The sequence below is a fragment of the Symphalangus syndactylus genome, chromosome 9 (assembly GCF_028878055.3).
Source record: "Symphalangus syndactylus isolate Jambi chromosome 9, NHGRI_mSymSyn1-v2.1_pri, whole genome shotgun sequence".
NCBI classification, from domain to species: domain Eukaryota; kingdom Metazoa; phylum Chordata; class Mammalia; order Primates; family Hylobatidae; genus Symphalangus; species Symphalangus syndactylus.
Genome location: NC_072431.2, coordinates 100,649,780 through 100,665,116, shown reverse-complemented (window position 1 = coordinate 100,665,116; position 15,337 = coordinate 100,649,780). Strand labels below are relative to the sequence as shown.

Sequence of the window (15,337 nt, the reverse complement as noted above, 5' to 3'; positions counted from 1 at the left end):
GCCAGAGCCCAAAAGCACTTGCCCTGGCTCCTGCACCTGCCCATCTGCTCTCCATCCCATAAGAGGTTTGAGCGTGTGGTGGCCAAACAAAAGAGCCACACCCCTGCCCCACATCCCACAAGGGAGTCAGTGAGCTCTCTCATTTCAGTTGCTTGGGGCTGGGCATAGGGACTGACTGCAAGGGGGGATAAGATAACTTTCTTGGAGATGGAATAGTCTATACCTTGATAAAGGTGGTGGTTATATCAGAGTAAATATTTGTCAGCATCCATTAAACTGTTCACTTAAAAGGAGTGCATTTTATTGTATGACACTATCCCTTAGCAAAGTTGATATAAACTTTTTTTGAGAAACATTACAAACCCTCAAATATGTAGCTCCAGTCTCCAACCCTAATTTATTCATTTCTTTCAGAACTCAACAAATGTGTATTGAGTACCTACTATGTGCTAGTCTCTGTGCTGTGAGATAAGGATACAAAAGTGACAGAGACGGTTCCTGAGGTCATGAATACCACAGTCTAGTCTGGAGGACAAATGTTGCATCATTAAACAGATATTGTCATCATTACAACTGTAATAAATGCACAAAAGAAAGGTACATGAGGTTTTGAGAGCTTATAGAAGTGGGTGACCTAATTGAGATTCAGCTAAGTTGTGGCAAAGTTTAGTTGAGATCTGAAAGATGGAGAGGAGTTGATGCTTGGGGTCTTCTTCACAAAGAGGGAAGAGCACATTCAAAAAGCCTGTGACAAGAAGGAATATTGCTGTTGAAGGATCTGAAAGCAGGGCAACATGGCTGAAGGACAGAGATGGAGGGGAGGACTGAGAAAAGTTCGTGGGAGAGAGGGTCAGGCCAGGCCATGAGGGCCTTCAGACAAGCTCAGGATCTTGGTGTTATCATCAGAGCAATGAGAATTCATTGAACTACAGATAATGGGAATTGATAAGATCAGCTTTGGGTTTCAAGACGCTCTCCTTGGCCACACTGGGGAGAATGGTTTAGAAGACAGAAGTGGTATATGATTACAGAGGGAAAAGCTAAGAGGTTCCTGGGGAAGTCCTGGAGAGAGGTGATGATGGGCTGCAGTCTCAGGTGGTGGTACAGATGGGCAAAATTGGACAGATTCAACAGGCTCAACCTCAAGGAGGGTTGATGGGGGAAAAGTAGCTTTACAAAATTTCTGGGTGGTCCAACTAGATGGAGGTGGCGGGGTGGGGGTCAGGGGATGGGCAACACAGAGTGGGTCAGGTTTAGAAGGAAGACCTGACGTGTAGTTCCAGACCTGTAGCATTTGAGGCTCCTGAACCACCAAGCTCTTTCAGACTTTCTTTTCCCTGAAATGCCCTCCCTTCCCCACTTTCTGACAGGAGAAACTCCATTCATTAATGGATGCCCAGCTCAGGTCTCACAGGCTCCCTCCTTTTCTACAGACAGTTCATCATTTCTTCTCCTGTATTAGCTCTCTCTCTCCAGGACAAGCTCCTCTCCTCTACCCAGAATTGCAATATTCTCTTTACAAGCTATGTTCTCTACTAAGCTATTGGCTCCCTGGGGGCAGGGCTGTGAATTCATCTTTGCACCCCTAGCACCAGTGTGGTATCACCAGAAAACAGCTGATCTGTACATATTTGAGAGATTGAAGTGAGCACATGTGTACAAAACACTTAATATTTCTGTAGTGCCTTTCTCCTGAAGAGCTCAAGAAGTTACAGAACAGATATAAATACGTTTGCAAGTGGAAGGTGTGAAAGGTGAGCTATTGCAGGCATTTGGTGAGCGATGAGAAGAAAAGAGGAGATTTTTGCTCTTTACCAGGTCATAGTATAAGTTAGGAATACATTTGGCTGCAAAATTAGAAAACTAATTCTCAGAGGCTAAAACAAACATGGTTTATTTTTCTCACATAGGATATAGTCCATCCAGAGGTGGACAGTTGCACACTTTGGCTCAAGAGCCCAGCGATACCACACTGACTCTATTTTCCAGTGTGTTGTCCCAATTACACTGACCTTTTGGCCTCACAGTCTTTGGCTCTTGGTTGCAGTCTGGTTGTATCATCACTAGGCATTTCATTTGCATTCAAATCATAAAGAAAGTGGGAAATGGGCTGGGCACGGTGGCTGACGCCTATAATCCCACCACTTTGGGAGGCCAAGGTGGGCAGATTACCTGAGGTCAGGAGTTCAAGACCAGCCTGGCCAACATGGTGAAACCCCATCTCTACTAAAAATACAAAAATTACCTGGGCGTGGTGGCAGGTGCCTGTAATCCCAGCTACTAAGGAGGCTGAGGTAGAAGAATCTCTTGAACCCGGTAGGCAGAGGTTGCAGCAAGCCAGATGGTGCCACTGTAGTCCAGCCTGGGCAACAAGAGCAAAACTCTGTCTAAAAAAAAAAAAAAAGAAAAGAGAAGAGGCAAAAGGAAAGGCAGAACCAGAAAAAATTTTTCAGAGGCTCCCCGCCCCGAGACCCTTCTTTCAACTCATTGGCTAGAACTGGGTCAATGACTTCCTCAGCTGTAAGAAAGACTGGGAAATCAGGAAGGGGATTGTCATGGTCGTCTTGGATCAATCATAATCCTGGGTTCTGTCACTAAGGAGGAAGTGGAGAATAGGTTGGCAATTGGGAAGACAATTCACAGTGTCTGCCACTGAACAAGTACCATCTACCAGGAATAGCTAGTGCCTTCTAGAAGTCAATTTGTCTTAGTGGAGCTAGGTGGAAATGAATCCCTCTCTAATGTCCATAGGAACAAGATGCTAATGGTATTGTTACTTCACATGGATAGAAAACACTGGGCACCTGAATGGAATGCCTCTTGAAGCTTTCAGCCCCAAATGTCCGAATTGATTCCTCACTCACCACCTCCCAATCCCTACAACCAGGCATTTTAAAAAGCAAATTTTTTGACCCAATCCAGCATCTCTTAAGATAAATAACAGGCTTTCCATCCAACTGGCTCATGCTTGGGCTGCTCAGGAGATGTGATGGGAACTCTAGGCCCATGGCAATGTCTTCTCTAATAGTTTGACTTTTCTTCCTTTTTGAATTAGAACACTAGTGGTTATGTATTTAGTGAGCTTGAGCACTGGAGGTCCAGAGAAAGAGAGTGGCTGGGTCATGTTTTGGGGTTTTGGGTTTTGTTTTGTTTTTGTTTTAGTAACAATCACCCATGTAAGAGGGCTTATGAATTTTATGTTGGAGAACTGTTCTTCAGGTTCCATACCTGTGGTCATCTATTATGATTCTAAAGGAGGAAAGGGCAAGAGGAACTCAGGACAAACAGGTGGAAAGCAAGTGCCTCATCAGCTTCCACTCACTACACATAGACCCTTCTTCACCTAAATCAAAAGAGAAAACCATGTTCTTGGCGACACTGGAGTGAAAGACATCAAAAGTGTATTATTAATCCTAGCTATAAACATAAGCCGACACATTGCCCAGCTACAAACATGAGTAATTAAGAGATCAGCTAAGGGCTGCTTGGGGAACATACTTTGACAGCAGCTGCTACAGAACTTGAACCTGAAGACAGGTTGTAATCCACGTGTGAGATCTTCCCTGCTGGCATTAACTGCTCCCTCATCTGGGTCCCCAACATTTCACACAAGCCTCAGCACAGAGCTGAGCGCAGGTTTCTCCTCTACTCCAGACCAGCAGCAACTTTAGAGTTAGACACCTTGCCCTGAGGCCCTGCAGAGTGTCTGGCTCATGGCAGATACTCAAACACCGAGGCTGAGTGAACAGTCCACAAGTACCCGCTTAGCTCCTCCACTAGCAGGAATGCTCAGGACATGGGAAATACAGAATCCTCACCAAATGATCTCAGCACCTACAGCAATGCATTCCGCCTCGGACACAAACTTTCTGCATCCTCCAAGGGCTTGAACAAGAAGTGCGACAGAAGCAAGGTTTTCTGTTCTTCAACAAACCTGAAAAGCAAGCTTATTTCAGGTTTCTTTTTGTTCGTTTCTTTGGTTTGGTTTGGTTTTTTGAGACAGGGTCCCACTATATCGCCCAGGTTGGAGTGCAGTGGTTCATTGCAACTTTTGCCTCCTGGACTCAAGCGAGCCTTCCACCTCAGCCTCCTGAGTAGCTAGGACTAGAGAGCGCCACCACACCCGGCTAACTTTTGTTATGTTTTGGTAGAGACAGGGCTTCACCATGTTGGCCAGGCTAGTAACTCCTGACCCCAAGTGATCCGCCCACCTCGGCCTCCCAAAGTGCTGGGATTCCAGGCTTGAGCCACCGCGCCCGGTCCTATTTCAGTTTTCAGTCTGCTTTCTCCTCCCTTCGGCTCCACCTGGGACATCAATCTACCTCCCCAGGCTACCCGGATAATTCTGTCATCACCTGGCTAATTCATACTCAGTCTTCAGTTCTTCTGGTCGACGTCAGCTCCTCAAGAAGCCCTCCCTGACCTCCTCCCCACCCCAAGTCTGGATCAGGTGCCCCCTCTGGCAGCCGGCTCAGGAGGCCTCTGACTGCCTCCTCTTGGTTGTGCTGTAATCGCCCATTGGTGGCTTTCCTTTTCTAGACTGTGAACTCCACGAGGGCAAGAGGTAATCTTGTTCTCTCGTCCCCATCGCTTATGACGCCGCCTGGAGCTTAGTAAGGGCTCAACATTTTGGAATAAATTCAAGGAGTGGCGTGTCCCCAGAGTAGCTGTGCTGGGCTGTGTGTCGCCCGCACAACAGCTCCTATTTGGGGAATTCCAGCCTTAGGCCTCAGTCTCTCCGCAGCTGAGACTTGGGACTCTGTACCCAGGAGGCGCGCCTGCCGACTTGGGACCCGCCTCCAGGGTCCCAGAGCGACCCCGCCCGCCGGGGTCGTGTCCCTCCGCGGGGCGGCGGCGGCTCCCAGGCAGGAGCCTGCGAGCAGGTGGGGGCGGCGGCCCCGCCTCCGCGTCCCGGCAGCACCAGAGCCGGTGGCCGGGGAGCGAGCCGGGCGCACCGAGCACAGCACCGAGCGCAGCTCGGCGGTAGCGGCGCCGCTTGGAGCACGGGCGCTGCGGGACGGAGCCCGGAGCCAGAGGCGGCGGCGGCGGAGGCGTCGGCCGGAGCTCGAGTCCAGTCCAGCCCCCGGCTCCGCCACCTGCAGGTAGCGGCTCCCCGCGCGGGTGCGGGTCGGTGCCCAAGGGTGGAAGGAACGGGCGGTGTAGCGGCGACCGCCCTGGTCGGTCCCAGAGCAGAGTGGCCCGGCCCGGGACGGAGATCCTGAGCGCGTGAGAGGGCCGGGGAACCCCCGCCGGGCTGCAGCCCCGGGCCCGAGAGGTTGTCGATGTGCCGCGCGGCGCTCACGCCCCCCACCCGCACCCTGCCACGCCGCCCCGGCCGGGCCGGGCCGGGCGGAAACAAACCGCGGGGTGGGGAGCGAGGTCACCACGGGGTTGCTTGGTGACTTTTCCGGACTGGACTCTCCGGTGAGCAGCCCCTGGCACCGAGGCCGCCTCGGCCTGGTCCTTCGCGACGCTCTCTCTTCTCCGCTTCACCCCCGGAACAAAAGGCCGGGGTCTCGCTGGGGAGGGGGCTGTCGCGGGAAGGACTGGGGCGGAGTAAAAGAGAGCTAGGAAATTGCAGAGCCGGAGGTGGCTTGGGGGATACGGAAGGAGCCCCCTAGTGAGGAAGCCAACTCCAGAGATGTGAAGTGACTTGTCCAAGGTCACACAGCTCATGGGGACAGAGCGCAGGTCTCTGGACGCCCCTCCCAGTGCTCATCTCCAAGCCCCTGGGGTCAGTAGTCAGACTGTGCTCCAGCAATGTACATTTGGCCACAAATGGGTTTAGGGTCCTTTGGAGGATTAGGTGGTGGGTAGGTAGGTGGCAGAGCCGATTTCCCCCAGCCCCTGACACGCACTCTCTGAAGGTGGCGGGCAGGGCGGGCACCCGGCCGCCCTGGACCTGGAGGAGCGCGGCCCGGGCCCCGTGGGCAGGCAGGCACCGGCACTCAGGAACAGCGCCTTTGGAGGGTGGCGTGCCAGCAGCGTGGGTGTGCCCGTGGCGGGCGCCGGGGCGGCGTGGGGACCGTGTGTGCGCCTCCCTCTGGAAAGAAGTTCTGCAGGGAAAGGCCGGGAGAGCGGTTCCAGGCGCCCTGGGACAGTCTGGCCAATCCCCGGCACTCAGGGCGCTTTGTAACTGGCTGTATTGGGGAGGAAAGTTACTCTGTAGCAGGAAGTTAGGCTGTCTCTTCGCCTCTGTGCCTCGGGTCCTTGGCTGTAAATGAGGGCCTTGTTTGGCATGACCTGTGTGATTTAGAAGGTTTGTGCCCCTCCGCCTCCTCCTTTCCAGAATCTTTTGTCACTTCAGAGGGAGGACTGGGAGTGCACTTCTTGTGGCCAGCATTAATAGTTATCACTGGGACTCCTGCCTCCCTTTAATTTTTTTTTAACTTTATCATTATGAAAGAGGTCAGAGGAGAGGTTGTTTTTGGGCCTTGCAAGGAGATAAACTCCAGGTCAATACCTGGACAGGACATGAGGGAGGCTTCTGGGATGCTAGAAATGCTTCTCACCTTGACCTAAGAATTACTGAAGTTATGCCCTTGAGACTTGTGCACTTATGTAAATTCTACCTCAATGAAAAAGTAAATAAAAATGTGATGCTAAAGTCCACTCGTTGTGGTAACACACAGATTGCTGCAGTTTTCCAGCTAATGCATTTCAAAGATACATTTAAAAACCACAAAAACCAAATCAGAAAAGAAGTGGCGGGAGGGGCAAAAGAAAGTTAAGAAGTAACTGGAAATGAGACATACACTGCAGATGCCTTTATGTGCATCACCTCCTGTGATTCGCAGCAATTCTTTAACAGAGATATTGTTATTGTGCCTTTTTTACAGATGAGAAAATAAAAGGTCACAGAGGTTAAATTACTTACTCAGGGTAAGAGCCTGGGCACACAGACTTCAAATTCTAGACAGGCAACCTCCAACAGGCAATTTGTGGCCACCTGAATCGGGGCAGAGCGGTCAGGGTGACGGACACTTGTAGGCTGGCTTCTTGCCATTGCCCCCTTTTTGTTCCTTTTAGGAGTCTCCGTTTTCATGTAATTGTGAGTGTGACATTGTGTCACAGATTGCAGTTAGCCAGCAGCAGAAGGAATGGAGGAAGTGTGTGTGTGTGTGTCTAAGAACATACAGTTATAAGAACGGGGGAAAGCCAGCTGGTCTAGCCTGGCAACGCTCTTTTTAGGAGACTTATTGTTCAGAAACCATATAGTACAGGTTGCGAGTTTGCAGTCACTCCAACACATACACAAAGAATAAAGAATATAACCTAGGAAAGATCCAAGAAAACAAAATGTGACTAACAGTAGAGGGAAACATAGAATTTTCACCCGGGTGGCACAGTCAACTTTTTTACATTCTAGAATTTATAAATATGTTTATTAATGTTGAAGTTTTTTTAAAAAAGAAACCTACACAAATAGCTCAGCAAAAGGAAGAAAATGTGTTTTCTAGCAAATGTGTTATAAATATTTAATATATATGAACTTTGGTGCAGAAATATTTGAAACATTAGGGTACAGTAGCCTTAAATCTACGGAGAAATCCTGAGAACTTTGTCCTGATGTGTGGTCTTCCAGTGATTTTATATTTCTGCCTAATATTCAGAACTTAAAGAGGTAGAAGAAACGTGTTTGTTTTACCACCAGTTTCAAGTTGCAGAGTTGAATGTTTGTCTTAGGTAGTTTTGGTGTAAAGAACGTGGGTTAAGGGGAGCAATTTAGAAATATCTCTGGGCGAGTCCCCTCAGCCCAGTGCCATCGAGCATGGTCCTTCTGCATCACAAAGTTATCTTTAGGCAAGTTAGCCTTGTCACAGTGGTGCTTCTGCCATCTGGCTGCTGGAATATTTAGAAAAGAATCGTAATGTTTGACTGACTTTACCGACAGCATGACAAAACAAACTTCGAGGGGGAACTATTAAATATGAGTTAGGGTTGGTGAGAAAGTGATTAATTGCTTTTTATTTAGCCACTGTACAAAACCGAAGAGGCATGCCTTTCCCCAGCTGATGCTGGGCAGGGGCAGCACACGTGTTTTCTCACTGGCTTCAGCCAGTAGTGCACTTGAAACTCCCCTTTTGCAATTCTAGCTGCGTCTTTCCTTAGACCTGTTCAAGAGGGAACCCGACCATTATGCAGCAGGGGAATTGTGTAGTGAACTGTGGTGTTCAAGTGCCAAGGAGATAAACTAAAGCAGAATAAACGTGACAAAAATGCCCAGCGGGCATTATGTGGGCCAGGCACTGTGGAGGAAGATTTTCAAGTGCATCTTGAAGGAATGTTCATCCTATGTGGGTGGTGTTTTCCAGCTAACACCGCATCTAGGATGGTGGCATCCAGGAGAGAGTGCCAGGCCTGCGCATGGACTGTGAGAGTCAGCTCTTGGTTAGCTCAGAGGAGGCAGTAGCCAGTCTCAGCGCTTGAGTTTCTGAGGACGTTCATCCGTGTGAGTGCACGTGTGTGTCTGAGCAAGGTGCCCAGGTTGCCATCCACTGTTCGTTAAGAGCTAATAACTAGCTAGCCCTGCCCAGGGCTAGACTAAGAGCTTTATATGTAGGACATCACTGCAACAGCCCTATAGGGAGCTGATTCTTCATATTCCTTTATCAAAGGGGAGACAGAAGCCAAAGGCTGACTTACTCTCAGAATGATCATGTCGCACCCTGCTCTGGTCTTTTGTCAGCCCACTCATAACCCCAAAGTGTCCCTAACTTACCTGACTCTCTCTTATTGCACCTGAGCTCCTGGAAGGCAGGAACTATGTTCATCTCCATTCCCAGCACAGCACCTGCCCCATGCCTGGCAAGTGAGGGGTATTCCCTAAAGGTTATTGGATGAATTAAAGGACTGTGTAAGTGGAGGAATGAGTAATTGTGTGAGTGAATGAACGAATAAATGAATGATTGAATATCTGGAAGTATGTTCCAAGATCAAAAGCCAATTATTTGTTGTGTTTTATCTGCTGTTTTAACTTTCACTGTCTCATTCCCTTTTGTTAATATGGCTCATCAGGCATAACTGTATGGATGAGATTTACAATAGGTATCTCCTTTAGGGCTCAGCCTATAAAATCAGAAAGCCTCTGCTTCTTTAAGAAATTATTTATTCTTTTGTATAACTTATGTAAGTCAGAATCCCTGGACTATTTTGCATGAATTTTACATGCATCATTTATTTGCTGTATGATCTTGGACAAATCACTTAACCTCTCTGTGTTTTGGTTTTCTCATCTACAAAATGAGGATAATAATAGTATTTATCTCATGTTTAAGGCTAATAAGATAGATTTATTCTGGTTTTTTTTGTTTTGTTTTGTTGTTTTGTTTTTTGATAGGGTCTTGCTCTGTTGCCCAAGCTGGAGTGCAGTAGTTTGATCACAGCTCACTACTGCCTCCAACTCCCAGGCTTAGGTGATCCTCCCACCTCAGCCTCCTGAGGAATTGGAACTACAGGCATGTGCCACCATGCCCGGCTAATTTTTTTTTATTTTTTGTGGAGACAGGATCTCACTATACTGCCCAGGCTGGTCTCAAACTCCTGGATTTAAGCGATCTTTCTGCCTCAGCCTCCCAAAGTGCTAGGATTACAGGCATGATCTGCCTTGCCCAGCCATAAGATAGATTTGGTACTTAGGACAGTGCCTCATTCATAGCAATGTTCAGTCAATTAGCCATTATTATTATTATTATTATTATTATGATCTGATGCTTTTAAAAATTGTTTGCCTTCAATGTTCCATGTTCCATAAAGTGCTCAAGGAGTTTACAAAAATAGATAGTAAACAACATAAAATTAATAGATAATGAAACTGAGGTAAAGGGAACACATGGGTTAGAAAGTGAGATAAAATCAGAGGTAATTTACAGAACCAGAGTAGATCATAAGTTGTGGATAGTTTCCAGAGGTGGGAGTAAAAATTTGCCAGAGCTTCCCAGCAGCCAAAACAAAAAAGAAGACATAAATAGTTACCTGATCCACAGTGACCATGAGATAAAAACAGATCGGTTACACAGCTTTTCCTGGTCCTGAAACCTGGGATAACTTTCTCCTGGCAGGTCTTCAATGCACTCACTGTTGCCATAGAGACTTAAGTCTTCAACATCATCCCTGCCATAAAGACAATGGAAGTGCTGTGGTAGAAGGCAAAAGTAAGTGTTTCCTAGAACTTTATTGACTGCAGTTCCGGAGACATAATCCCACACAGCTCAGTAAAAGCTCTTTGCAGGGCCAAAACACTGTGGTGCAGGGACATTCTGTATTCTTAGCTATGCTTACTGAGTGCCTGGAAGAGCCAGAGTCTTCCTTCCAAAGATTGTAATTCTTATGAGAGTCAGGTAGTGAACAATCTCATCTTTAAGAACTTTGGCTCTGGCTGAAGCCATTTAAATGAGCCAGATCAGTTTACCTCATCCAGGAAAAGTCCAAAGGGTGTCATTGTGCACATGTACTCATTAACAGATGATTACGTATTTATGAATTTTCTTAATACCGGCAGTCCATAATTTCCCTTTAGCTGAACATTTTTATTACCTATTTGGAAAAAGAAAAATCCAGTGCTAGAAAGCATAAATATTTTATTTTTTAAACATTTTTTATTATTGAAATAATAGTGCTCGTGTCTTTTAAGCTCCCCACTCCCATATATATATCCAGATGTGAATTGTAGCAGCTGCCAAAGTAAACAAAACCAAACCAGTGCACACACCCGAATCTGGCTTAAATGGATTTGTTTATTTGTCTTGTGGAATTAGACTCCCAAGAAAGGCAGTCTGGGGCCTGTGCAGGAGCTATCTGAGACCAGTACCCATCCATCTTCCTGCTTCACCACATTTAGCCTATAGGACTTCATCCTAAATCTGGTTGCCTCATGATGACGATATGGCTGCGGTATCTCTAGGCTTCCATCTGCAGTCTAGGCAAGAAGACAAGGAAGGTGCAAATAGATAAAGGAATTAACGTCCTTCTATTAGTGAGGTTTTACCTTTTTATTCAGCAAGTGATGCACTCCCTAGGATTTCCACCTACATCTCATTGGCCAGAACAGTGTCACAGGGTTGTTCTAAATATATTAGAGTCTGATAAATCAAATATTTTTAGCCGGGTAAATTGCAACCCCATCACTCAAATTAGGGCTTCTGCTGTGAGGAAGAAGAGGGAATGGTTATTGAGTAGGCAGCTAGCAGTATCAGCCACCTGACTAACTTCCATTATTAGCCATGTCTCTGACTTAATTAGAAATTACAGAAGGTGACTCAGTAATTTTAAATGTTGTACTTTTCTAGATCTTCATGGAATTAGTGTTAGAGAATAAAATGCACCCAACTGCCTGTGTAAAGATTCCTAAATCGCTATTGCCAGCCTTGCTTCTTCTCTAAATTTCAGATCTAAATTTCCATTTGCCAAAAGCACCTCAAACTCAAAAATGTTTTGAATTAAAATCTATTCTCTCTGCTCATTGACCACCACTTCCCACTGTCTCATCTGTCTCGTTTAACACTACATTGTCTTGACCACCAAGGACCCAAGGGGTCACCCCAGGCTCTTTCTTCTTCCCCATCCGAGACATCCAATCTGATTTCCTCCTTGCCTGTATCCCATTGCCATTACTCTGATTTAAATAAATACCCATCCTTACTCATGTGGGTCCCCAAATTGATATACCTGTTTGCTCTTTCCTCTCCCTACAATTCGGTTTCCACACATAGCCCCACGGTGCTGTTTTTAGAACACAGATGTCTAACAACATCTTTCCTCTCTTTAAAAACCTACAAAATAAGGTCCAAAAGCCCAGCTCTTGACAGCCTGGCATTGTGAGCTTCCTGCCACAACCCCCAAGCCACAGCGCCCATGCAGTCACACAGGGCAGGACTCTGCTCATACCCTCCCCTGCTTCAGTCATGGAAGGCCTGGCTCAGACATTTCTTTCTGACACTTTTTACTTGTCCATAACTTATGGCACAGTTAAGTAAATTTTCATGTATGCTTCCAAACTATTTTATATTTCTATTCATATATTTTGCCCTGGATTCTTTTTTCCTGGTATTGATAATGCTACACCAGTTTTTTTTTCTAAAAATCAGTTTTATTGAGCTATAATTCACATATCATGAGATTCAGTGTTTTAAGATACACAATTTCAGTGGTTTTTAGAATTTTCACAGTTGTGCAACCATCGCCATTATTTAATTCCAGACATTTTCATCACCCCAAGAAGAAACCCGTTAATAGTTGCTTCTCATCTCTCTCCCCTCAATCCTTGACAACCACTAATCTATTTTTTATTTCTGTAGATATTTCCTATAAACGGACTCTTACAATATGTGGCCTTTTTGGTAAGATAATTTTTTCTTTTTGAGACAGGGTTTTGCTCTGTCACCCAGGCTGGAGTCCAGTGGTGCTATCCCAGCTCACTGCAGCCTCGACCACCCAGGCACAGGTGATCCTCCTGCCTTAGCCTCCCAGGTAGGTGGGACTACAGGTGTGTGCCATGACACCCAGCTAATTTTTGTATTTTTAGTAGAGATGGGGTTTTGCCATGTTGGCCAGGCTGGTCTTGAACTCCTAGGCAAGCAATCTGTCCACCTCCACCTCCCAAAATGAATTTAATAACCTGTTTACAGTTGTTATGATTACTCATATATTGGAACTTATTTTGTGTTTTCTTGTATACCCTGTGCTTTATTATTACTTCTTTTTTTTCCCTTCCTTTTCTGCCTTCTCCTACAAAAGTGCCTGGCACATAGTAACCTTCAGTAAGTGTTACAAGCTATCATTTGTGGGCAGGAACCGTGTAGCTATGGATTTATTTATTCATCAAACATTTATTGATTACCTGCTACTCTTGTTTATAGTTTCACTGCATGGCTAGCTTAGTGCCTAACAGATAGAAGAAGCTCGGTACATATTTGCTGCATTGCATGGACTGTGCAGAGACTGATGTGCTTGTCGAAGGCTGGGGGAGTCATGGAAAGCACACAGGCTTGGAATCAAATTCACTTGGGTTTGATCTGATTTTGTCACATCCTAGCTATTTGATCTTGGGTGATTACTTGATGTCTTTGAGCCTTCATTTCCTCATCTTTGAAATGGGGATGATAGCATCTGTTGTGAAGAGTTGTTTTGGGGGATAAGAGATAGTTATATAAGTGACAATCAGAATTGCTAGTGTAGGGAATATGCTCAGTACCTGTGAACTATTGTTTTTCTTAGTGAACTGTTTAACAGAGCACCCTCCCAACCATGTACATCAGTATTGAAACACCAACTATGACTGCCCAGGGAATAAAGTTGTAGTCAAAAATGAAACTGGCCCCTTTCGTATGTGGCTGGTGTAAGTTATTACCGCCCTATTAGAGGAGGGGACATTTTCCCCTCACATGGTAGAACCAAGGAAAAGAACCAAAAGTGTGCTTTCTTCTTCCTTTTAACAACAGGAGTCGATTTTAAGTCTCCGATGTCCCTTAAAGCTTCCGTTTATTCTAACACTCGTTTAAACGTTTCAATGAAACATTTTTGTTTCAGTTGTGCTTCTCTCCAGGGATTCAGAGAAAAAATAAAGTAGCTTCAGAAATAGGTAAGACAACTACCTAGAAAAAGAGAAGCTTGGTGAGCTTGAAGACAGGCTATTTGGAAATACACAGACAGAGGAGACAAAAGAAAAAAAACAGTAAGACAAGACAAACAAGCAACCATTTTTCCTGAGTTTCAAATTCACTTTCCCCACATTTTAAAAGCTTTTGCTCGACTCTTTGTTGCTGTTGTTCTGGTTTTCACCCAAATGTGTATGTCTTGAGGTTAGAAATTTGCCTGCAGACATAGAAGGAAGGCTAAAGAGTAGCCTGGGTTTATGCCTCTTGTTGTCCTTCCTGGCGTGCATGGATGCTCAGTGAGTTTTAAGGGTTGGTGTTTGATCTGCACACATTTTGACAGTATCCATAAGAATTACATATGTCTAAAAAAGACGGGCCAAGATACCTGTCCATAGAATCTAGGGGTGCAGTATTTTGTGGCTGGGGGAAGAGAGCCCCCACATGTTATTTCAGACATGTACACCTTCTCACCAGCATGCTTGTCTTCTCACAGGTAATGAATGACAAGGGTCAGCTACAGCTGGAACCAACTTAAAACGATCCGTGCCTAATAGAGCACCATGTCTTAAAACCGTTCCTTTTTGTGCATTAACCGTGTGATAACAGAAGAATTAAACCATAGGGGTTATGACTGGTTTGGGGAGAATTATTTTATTCTGCTCTTGCCTATTTTCCTAGTGCACCTGGTCAGTCGCCTCTAACTTGTCGGTGGCTGTGGTGGTGATTTCAGCTGTCCCAGGAAGTCTGTGTGCAAGGCCAGCACAGCAAATCCCACCCTCAGTGCTGAGTCCTACTCTGGATGGCTCCAGCAGCTGCTCATTTGGACCAAATCGTCAAGACCATTTTAATCTTTTTCTTTCTCTATTTATATTTGCCTTGTAGGTGTAAAGAGATCTCCTAATTCAGATAGTTCCAAATACTTTTAAAAATACTTCTTCACAGTGGTCCCAAATAAAGTGTTTCTCTGAGGTGGTAATCCTGAACTTTTGCTTATTAATTTTTTGAATAAGTAATAATGCACATGATACTTCAAAAAGTGTAAGAAGGATGTTCGCTGTAAAATATGTCCTATACTCTATCCTCAGACCACCTAGTTATGCATTCTTCCAGAGAAAAGGCATACTCATTCTTTTATTATTATTATTATGATCATTATCATTATCATCATCATCATTTTTTTAGAGACAGAGTCTCTCTGTGTTGCCCAGCTGGAGTGCAGTGGCCTGCCTGATCATGGCTCACTGCAGCCTTCAACTCCTGACTTCAAGCCTCAGCCTCCTGAGTAGCTGGGATTACAGGTACACTGGCTAATTTTTTTTTTTTTTGGTAGAGATAAGGACCTGCTTTGTTGCCCAGGCTGGTCTTGAATGTTAGGCTTCAAGTAATCCTCCTGCCCCTGCTTTCCAAAGTGCTGGGATTATAGGCATGAGCTACCATGCGCAGCTGCAAACTCATTCTATATACATTTTCTGCTGCCTGCTTTTTTTCATGTAACACAACCTGGAGATCATTCCAGGTTTGTACATATAGGGCTGCCATATTCCTTGTGACAGCTACCTAGTATGTCAGTATAATGTATGAACCATAATTTAATAATTAGTTTTCAGTTGACAGGTATATACACTATTTCCAGCCTTTTCCTATTAAAACAAATGCTGCAATTTTTGTCACTGTACAAATTATTTCTCACACATGAGAAAGATCAGTAAGATAAATTCCTAGAATTGAAATGTGAATTTTTA

At 45.5% G+C, this 15,337-nt stretch overlaps 1 protein-coding gene across 4 annotated transcripts in view; it reads left to right on the top strand.

The window, feature by feature from the left end:
- The first annotated feature begins 4,808 nt into the window (after positions 1–4,808).
- The window catches only part of WIPF3 (WAS/WASL interacting protein family member 3), a 112,079-nt gene continuing 101,550 nt past the window's right edge, over positions 4,809–15,337 (top strand). Inside the window, exon 1 of one of the 4 annotated variants that reach the window (XM_063609708.1) lies at positions 4,809–5,102. The gene's annotated coding sequence lies outside the window, so the exon portion shown is untranslated. The remainder of the gene's footprint in view (positions 5,103–15,337) is intronic. The other 3 variants (XM_063609706.1, XM_055293542.2, XM_055293547.2) reach the window with 3 other exon arrangements.